At 40.8% G+C, this 9,651-nt stretch overlaps 1 protein-coding gene across 6 annotated transcripts in view; it reads left to right on the top strand.

Annotated features, from left to right (window-relative positions):
• LOC145774829 (uncharacterized) overlaps positions 1–9,651 on the top strand; it is a 395,287-nt gene that overhangs the window by 263,886 nt on the left and 121,750 nt on the right. The window lies entirely within an intron of this gene.

The raw sequence follows: 9,651 nt of genomic DNA, 5'->3' as shown, positions 1-9,651 counted from the left end.
CTGTCATTTTTACAAGACATTTGTCTGCTGACATTGATTCAATGTAAAAATAAAGGATTTTGATGTGTAGGTAGTGATGCTTTTTGTCCAAAGAATGTTAAAACCCATCTCCAGTAGATATTGTAAGCCATAATTACAAATAATAAAAATTTTAATATTCTAAAAACTTAACGTTTACGAAATTGATGCTAGTTTCTAAACAAAATATAATATTTTTATTTTGTTGACTACATTTTCAACTTCAATTCTCCAAATTTTATTTTAACTTTGAAACTTAGTTACGATTTGTTGATGTTTTTGTTTGCGTTGTTATTATTTATTTGTTAGATGTGCAAGTCCATCTACATAGGTCATAATGCAAACCACCCTTGATAAATTACGTTTTTATCAGTTTTTTAGTAACCAAATCAAACTGATGCTTTGCAGTAGAAACAATTTTTTTGTAAAGTGACAGTTGATATCAAAGTGCCAAAGTAGCCCACGTCAGCAAATGTGTTTTTTGTAAGCTATCTCAAAGAGGAATGTTCAAATGGTTTAATTTATGTTGTATTTTACCTTTCATTTCAATATTTTGTGATATTATCGCTGAAACAATTTTTGGAATAAAATTTATTGAAGTACATCAGATTGAAAGTAAAGGGGGTCCCACACTTGATCCAAGTGTCGGGTATGAGAAGATAAGGTTCTCATTATAGTAAGCATTCAGCACTAACGAGAGTAGGGTGGCCGGCCGCTTTTACTTCAGCAACTACGCCCACCAGCTTAGCCGGGTGTCGAACCAGGTTGGAAAACCAACGCATTATCCGTTGCGCCATCCAACCGCATATAAGACTGTGAGCTGTTTTCAATTTCCACCACTTTATTGTCAGGGTTTTCCAGACAATACAGTAGCGGAGGCTTACTGGGAATGAAGAATCTTCTACTTTTGACGACCGACTGAGTAAACTGTTGTTGTGGGTCTGTGGGATGCGTGTGGTTTTGTAAGATGTAGAACACTGTAATTTTGTTTGATTAAAATCGGGACTGGGATTTAATTTAAAATAACTTCATTTTTGAAATTGAAATGTGTAAACTTGCGGGGTCTTATGGTTTTTCAATGCTTTTATTTGATCAGAGTTTGAATTGAATTGATTGACGATGAATGATGACTCTGATAACAGCAGACCACGGCACCCAATGAGTGGAATAATTCCCAGGAACAAGACTTCAACAATCGGAAAACTTCACTCTGCCAATCTCGATAATCGGCCCTGCGTCAAAAGCCTTTAGAATTATGCGAAACTACGAGGAATAACCTATCAAGGCTTTATCAGTCCGAGGATAAAGATTCCAAACCAGACCACTGCTCGGCGTAACGATTACTTCAATGATGAAAGGTTTGGTTTTTGTGAAAATATGAAAGTGGTAGGCACTTTAACGTAACCCACTCTTCAAAAAAAACGAAATTATGCGTAACGTAGCCTATACGCGAATCAGCTGATGTCAGTCATGTGTCTCAGCACGTGATCTTTTCATCGTATTTCAATCAGTGCACCACAAGCGTCCTTCAATCAGTGCAATCTCTTCCGTACTACACAAGCCTCCACTGGCAACGCATCAGACCTAGCGGCCAGCAAACTAATCACAAGGCTTGATAACAACAGACGAGAGCGATGAGAAGAGACGGTCCAAAACATCGACTTCACCCACTCAAGCGGTAAAGCATGGTCCACGATAAACAGGCTAACTGGCAGGTCCAGACAACCGCTTGGATAACGTCCCATTACAGCCAACTCTATTGCACCACAACTTGTGAACAATGGGGTATAGGCTACCCCTTAAGGGATAAAAGCACGGCTCGCCAAGTGGCTAAGGAAGTGTCTGAACTGTGGAAGGTTCCAACACCACCTGAGCAAAATATATCCCGAGACTTCACCCTCGCAGAATTCCAGCATGCTCTAAACCTCCTAAAGTCAGGCAAAGCACTGGACCCTGACCATATATGCCCATAGTTCATCCTCCAGGCCGGCAAAGTATTGACATCTTGGCTGCACGGTTTCCTCTCCTCCTGCCTGCACCACCTAAAAATACCCAAAACCTGGAGACGAGCTGACGTCATAGCCATACCAAAGCCCAACAAGCCCCTGGATGACGCTAGGAGCTACCGCTCTATCTCACTCCTATGCATCCCCTATAAAATCCTCGAATGGCTCATCCAAACCCGAGTCAATCCAATCATCGACCCACTCTTACCACCAGAGCACAGGTTGTCGCCGTGGCCGATCAACTGTAGAACAGGTCACTCGCATGAGCCAAGACATAGAGGATTGTTTTGAGGAAAAGAAAAAGGCTTGTACCGTATTCATTGATCTCACTGTCAGCATATGACACAGTGTGGCACCGCGGCCTCGCCTGCAAACTTCTTCACCTTATCCCCGACCGGCACATGGTCAGAATGATTATGGAGCTTGTATACAACCGCAGTTTCACCCTCACCACCGGACGCGGACGAAGAAGCAGGCCAAGACGCCTCAAGAACGGTGTTCCTCAGGGATCCGTCCTAGCTCCACTCCTTTTTAATGTTTACATCCATGACCTTCCACCAACAACATCTAAGCTGTATGCCTAAGCAGACGACCTGGCTATGGTGCATAACGCTTCGGAATGGTCTCCACTGAAAAGGACCCTAACCCAAGATATGGCTAAGATGTCAGACTACCCCAACAAGTGGAGTGGAGATTCAAGCTCAGTAAATTTAAAACAGTGTCGACAGCTTTCCATCTAAACAAGGAAGCAAAGCATGAGCTGACCATCAATCTCGATGGAAACATCCTCCCCTTTAACCCCACACAAGTCTATCTCGGACTTAGTTGGACAGGACTCTCACGTAGGCTACCGTACCGACACTACTTGGAATCACTCCGCAAGAAAGAAACATCAGGCGTTTCCCTTATTCGTCGACTGACAGATACGAGCTGGGGTGCGACAGCACCAACTCTGCGCACCAAAACCCTGGCTCTTGTTCATTCCACTGCGGAGTAATGCGCCCCTGTATGGTGTCGCAGTACTCATACTCACTTGCTCGACAAACCCACCAACAATGCCTTGCGTATTGTATCGGGATGCCTAAAACCTACACCTACTGAGTTTTACCAGTTATTTCAGGCATCGCCTCTGCCAAGCTTCGCCGCAGAGCTGCCACACTCTCCCTGTCTCACCGGTCACTGGAGCCACACCACGAGCTCCACAGCTACATCACCAGATCGGTAATGAAGAAACGCCTCAAAACGAGAAACCCCTTTGTCGCTCAAGCACAATCCTTGCTGGAGCACAACACCAGTGCCTCATCCTGGATCACCAATACCTGGCAAGAGGAATGAACACAACACCTCCAGACTCCACACCTTTGTCACCAACGCTGGACCCATGCCACCAGGAAAGGAGCTCAACCGACCTGCTTGGGTATGGCTGAATTGCCTCCGCACAGGTGTTGGGCGCTTCACATCCTTGATGCACAAATGCATCAACATCTGCGGCATGCAGCTGTGGTGCAGAAGAACAGACAGCAGACCACATCCTCTACCACTGCCCGACGTTTAATCCTCCAAAAGCAGTTGCCCTGTCAACGCTGGAGGAATCTACAATCAAGTGGCTGCACGAAGAATACCCGGACATTTGACCCCAATAAAACGTAGTCCAAAAACCAACCTCTCATACGAAAGAAGAAGATTCAGTCAATCATCAATTATTTTATTTTTCGTCATTAACGCTCCCGGGACGAAAAAGATACGAAAACTACCCAGACAGCAAATCAGTCGTTTTTTACATTGATTACATTGTCCGCAGACGTTGAATCAACGTAATAAACAACTGATTTGCTGTCTGGGTAACTACAAAGGTCGATATAGACCTTCCGGCTACCAGCGGGTTAATGAACGGATTTGCAGGGGTTTACATGTCCTTTATGATTTAAAGTGAATATTAACCACTGATGACATCAGATACGGTACGCTGCTGGCGTAACAAAGCTTCGATGGCACAGAGGTAACGCAATGAGTCTCAAAGAATTTTTTTATTCGTGGGTTCGAATTGCAGAATTTAGAACAGCAATTTTTGAACTAGCGTTGTTTAAAAATGAATAGATTTTTGAATTTTAAAATAAGGATTATTGTTATGCTTATGTGTAAAACTTGTTTGTGCGGAGGTAGGCCTATATAAAGCACTTTCAAAATAAAAGAAAAAGCAAGCAATTACGTAATTTAAAATTGACATATTCCAACAATATGTTTGCGATTATAGAACAGCAAAGGTGAAATCATGTTAAGATCTCGTCATGGAGGTAAATTATGGAGATATTAAATGGTTGTTATTTCACAGCAACAACTTGAAACTGAAGCTATTTCTTAAAAAAGTTATTGTTGATTAGCTTACACGATTTGACGTCATAATGCAACGTTTTGCTAAAACGGAGAAAATTGAGCCATCAATCGCTATAGAACAGAATCCTGGTAAAATCTGCGGTTGAGTTATTGGAGTGGAAAACGATTTGTCAACTATTTGTTCACCACAAGTGAGTTTTTTAACCATATCTGTCACTGCTTCCTTTTGGCGGCAAGAGTTACTGGCCGAGACCATCAGGTCTACGTCTCTCTTATTGCTAATTACTCCGTCGGCTCATATCAAATAACAACGGGAAAAAGTATGCCGTTGGTCAAAAGCCTTATCTATCACTTCAATCAATTTATTTCGCAAAATATATTCGTGATTGTGTATTTTAGGTAGAAAAGGTGATAAAGACTCGGTTTTAGACCTATTTTCTCCATTTCTTGGTCAAAATTTTCAGTTGACATTTCATTTTGAAAGTCTTCTTGTATTGAACACAGAATTTCATCAATTTTGTTTTTCCTTTTCTGTGCAAACAGTATTCCATGCACTTTTTGCACTATAAAGCAATTTGCGCAAATAACGAATTACCTTCCTAATTATTGTCTGCCAGCAAAGAATGACTCATATTGCGTCAGAGACCGACTCCCTACCAAGACAGCAAAATCGACGTTAAATCAATGTAAAAAGACGGATTTTGCTGCCTGGAATTTTAGCGCCGTCGCGTTTGACTGACAAGCACAAAATGAAACCGTACGCTAATAGTAAACTGTCAATCAAGCTATTGAATAAACCCGAAATTTTCCTGCATTTCATAACTGGCTGTGACAAAAGGTTTATTGTGAACTTCACAATTATCCGATACCAACATATTCGGGATTAAAATTTGGGGCAAGAAAAAAAAGTAAAAGTTAAGAAATCTCAGGTTTCTAGCATCACTGCTTCTATGTGAAATTGCTGAATTAGCAGAGGGCGAGACCATAAGGTCTACGCCAGTGACAGATACGGTTAAGAAACACAAATATAATGAGAGAATTACATTTTGAAGAAAGTTAAAAACAATTGAAATTCATCACGGGTCCCTACAGATTTTTTTTCGAAAGATGTTGATACAAAAAAATTTACCTGAATGTATCGCCACAACCAGCATGGCCTAATGGGTTAGGGTAAAGGAGTAGGCCTAGTAATTTCGATTGCGTGGGTTCGATTCTGCAACTGAACTGAGTGCAAGAAGGATCTTAGTGACTGCAATCAATTGAGTTTATAAGGAAAATTGTGACAAAAACACCAGTGGTGTCATATGCGTTATGCATGATTGAGTTGTGTCCTACGGACAGTGTGGTACGTTAAAGCAGGGCTTCCCAAACTGGGGGTCGCGACAGGGGCGCCGGAAGCGGGGGGGCAGGGGGGGCGAATGCCCCCCCTGCCCTCAAATTTTCTGCAGATGGAGGGGCAGGGGGGGCAATGGTGCCCTTTTAAAGTCATGTAGCCTAAGCTACTGCACATTTTGCAGTATAACAATTTCTGCTATTCGCTTTTAGCCTAATTATAATCTTTTATTTTTGCCTCAAAATAATATTTACAAAATTTTGCAACACAGTACAGGCCTTAAAACTCGTTTTTTTTTCGACAGCCATCGTGGCCTACCGGGAGCTCCTTCTTGGCGGCCAAATCTGCGTGCTTGGAGGTCAAAATACAAAATAAAAATAACGATAGCACAAGTAAATAGAACTAAACTTGCAACAATGCTAAAATGATCACTTAGCGTTGTTGAAGTCTGGGCCTGGGCGACGTCCTACAATAGAATCGCTGCACCACGCAATAACTGCTTTATCGGGATTGTAATCCAGTACTATTCAAACGACACTCGCACGAGTGTCTCCAATGTGGCTGATTTTATAAAAGTCCGCTACTCCCCTAGAATTCTTTTTAGCAACGAAAAACAACGTTCGACATGTGTTGACGATGACGGCAAGGTAATAAAATAAGTATTTCAATGATTAAAACATTACTTGTAGGCTTTAACCGCCCTTTATCAGAACTGACGATGCACTAGCAAGTGCGAAATATTTTTTCTGTTACATCTACTGACATCTGATCCTGTTGCCTTAGCAATTGAGGTTTTAGCTATTTCAATGATGTACATTACTAAAAGAAGCAAAATTTTTGCAAAATATGATCAAAAAATGTTTTCCCCATTGATGTCAACTAACTTTGTTCTCCTTTTTAACAACGGTTCAATGTCCGACATCATCGAATCGACATAAAAACGACAATATTGCCAGCCGATGTAAATTAGCAATTCGGATTAAGACTTTGTTAAAATAAACGTCGGGAATTACAAACAAGACTTACAGCGCTGGCGATCGCAGATGGCTATTCCATCAATAACAAATATTCCCCACACAATGCAACAGTGGCGATTATGACGCGCTGACCTAACTTTGCGTCACTCTTTGATACTGCATGTTTTCGACAGTTAATCCACGATCATTGTATTGCGAAATTAAATAATTGGCTAGGAGAGACCGGCGGCCAAACTTGGCCGATTGAGGAGGTAGCACCGGCGGTTCATTCAAGCAATACTTAGCGGCCATGGCCGCCGGCTGCTTTAAGGCTTGACAGTAGGTTACATCATTATAAAATAGCATGATGCTTTTCTTTGTATTCCGGACACTTGTAGGCTATCATTACTCAATACATAGTGAGCTAATAGATTAGCATTATCGCTATGTCTTATCTTAAAACTTGAAAAAAAATTGGCCTTTTAGTAAACAAAAGTGCCCTTTTTTTCGTAATCTTGCCCCCCCAGTCAAAAATCGTTCCGTCGCCCCTGGGTCGCGACCCCCCAAGGGGTTGCGTAACGAACTTCAAGGGTCGCAGAAAGTAGGCCTACACCAATTTGCACAAGGTAGGCTACTGCATATTAACACTTCTGTGCGAGATGCGGCGACAGTTATTAACTTTGTTAAAAGTCGTGCACTCAATAGGCTGCTCGTATTTTTGAAATTTTATGACGTGAAATGAAATCGGAGTAAAAACTTTTTCACTGCATCGTGAAATGAGGTGGCTTTCAAAAGTCAAAGCTTTAAAATGGCTAGCCAATTAACGTTGAAAACCTAAATCGTAATTTTTCCAACAAAATAAAATTCAGTCTTTGGTCCATCACTTTCGCAATGACATCTAGCTTTTGGAATTATGCCAAATGTCAGATTTTCTTGAAAAACTGAACAAACTAAATTTGTCTTTCCCAGGAGAAAACATCAATATTTTGCATTGAAATCTAAAATTGATGCGTTCATCAAAAAATTGAACATCTGGAAACAAAAATTTCAAAATGATTTATCTGAAATGTTCTCACTTCGCTTACCGTTCCAATCTAAGCAACATTGAAACCGTCTTGAGACCTGCATTAACAAACACTGAGCCACGGCAGGACTTGCTTTGGGGACACGTTTGGGGCAGAAACAGGGCCGGATTTAGACCATGAGAGGCCCTAGGCTATTCCATTTGTGAGGCCCCTCCCTATTTTTGAGCTCAGAATTTCTCTCTAAACAACATCACATGTCATTGCTTAATGTTAAAAATATGAGTGCATTAAACTCTTCGTTCTTTTCATTTTCCACATTCATGGGTGCAAATTTTTAATTAATAGAATAAAAATTTAGTTAAGGCAGTTTTGCTTTTAATTTTAATTTCTTTGATCAAACAACCGTTACAATAATTGTAAACTTTATATACGAGGACATAAGAAATAGTTACAGCCATCAAATAGAGTAAGACTAGGGTACCTAATTTTTTTTCTAGCTTTTGTCAAAGCAAAATCATGCAAAAGTTTATCAAAATTTATCTGTTTAAGTTTGTCACTCTCAATGCAGAGAATGCTCAGTGCGGACAACCTTTCTTGAGACATGGTCAATCTCAGTTTATTTTTGATGTTTTTGAGCCTTGAGAAAGATCTCTCTCCTGAGCAGTTAGTGACCATTCTGCTAAGAAACAGTTTTAATATTGCTTCAACATAAGGAAAGACAGTGTTAATTTTTTCCTTGCACATAATTTCATAAAGGTCTCCATGTTTTTTGTTTTTTTTGTCGTATTCAGGCTTATACCTGGTGGTTGAAGGTTTAGATTAAGTGAATGGGAAGACAAAAAAGCCAATCTTCGTGTCAACCTTCAGGCATGCTTGTGTCTTACCGAAGACACATGAGACAAGGAAATAGATTGCTCTTCTGTACCGGCAAGCCCTTGGTTTTGTGTTTGTCTCACGTACAAATGAAAATATAGAAGTTCATCAGTAAGTTTCGGGTCAACATCTTCCGGAAACGCTCCCTAATTAAAGCGTCAGGTGCATTTCTTTGTCTAATAGTAACAGCTCTGTAGTTGATATTCGGCAAGGTTGCTTTTGCTTGCTGATCAAACTCGTCAAACTCATCTCTAATTTCGCATAGAAAGTCTACAAGTGAACTGTAGCCTACAATTCGGCAGAAGTACTTAATAACAATTCAGATTTTTGAAGGGTTTTGCTAACCCTGAAAAAACGACCTAGCACTATGGACCAAAAATGCAACATAAACACAAATTCCAATTTTTCCATTTTTTGCAAATGACAGTTTGCAGATGCAAACGACGTAACAATGGCTGTTTACATGGTGGTTGAAACCAGTTGTGTACAGAATTTTCTACTCTGAAAAGCTTGATATATTGTCAAGTTTTTAAAAGAATTACAAACTTTAAAACGGAATTTCGAGGCCCCTGGACGTTGAGGCCCTAGGCTTCAGCCTGCCTAGCCTATTGGTAAATCCGGCCCTGGGCAGAAAGCAGTCACACCCATCACACTGGATAAATGTGTTTGCTTTTTTGTTTTGTTTCCAGTAGGCTACCGGCTACCCATAGGCTTCGTTGTGATGGTCAGAAATAAATAAAAACAAACTGAACTGAGAACGGTAAATTATCTTTGGTTTTCGTTAGATTTAGGCTTTTCAATAAATATCACAAATGTATATTTCGCACTGTTCGTCGTTTTAATCGTAAGGGGCCGCGAAACATTTTAGGAGATTAAAAGTTTGGGAAGCCTTGCGTTAAAGTGCCTAACTGCCTAGCCATGAAATCGTGGTTGAATGAATTTGGCATAATATGTGAGAAGATTTAGTGGAGCAGAACTGACAAACTTTTCTCAATCCTTAATGGGAACTCACCTTGGAGAGCTGAAACCAGGGACCTCAGAATACCGGGACCGCTCACTGGAGAATTTTCGGTGTTTTAGTGGCCACTAGTAGGGTAGAAAAAACA

Source organism: Aplidium turbinatum, chromosome 1 (assembly GCF_918807975.1).
Source record: "Aplidium turbinatum chromosome 1, kaAplTurb1.1, whole genome shotgun sequence".
In the NCBI taxonomy this organism is placed as follows: domain Eukaryota; kingdom Metazoa; phylum Chordata; class Ascidiacea; order Aplousobranchia; family Polyclinidae; genus Aplidium; species Aplidium turbinatum.
Note: the sequence above shows the minus strand (reverse complement) of the source record. Positions and strands in the feature narration are given on the sequence as shown.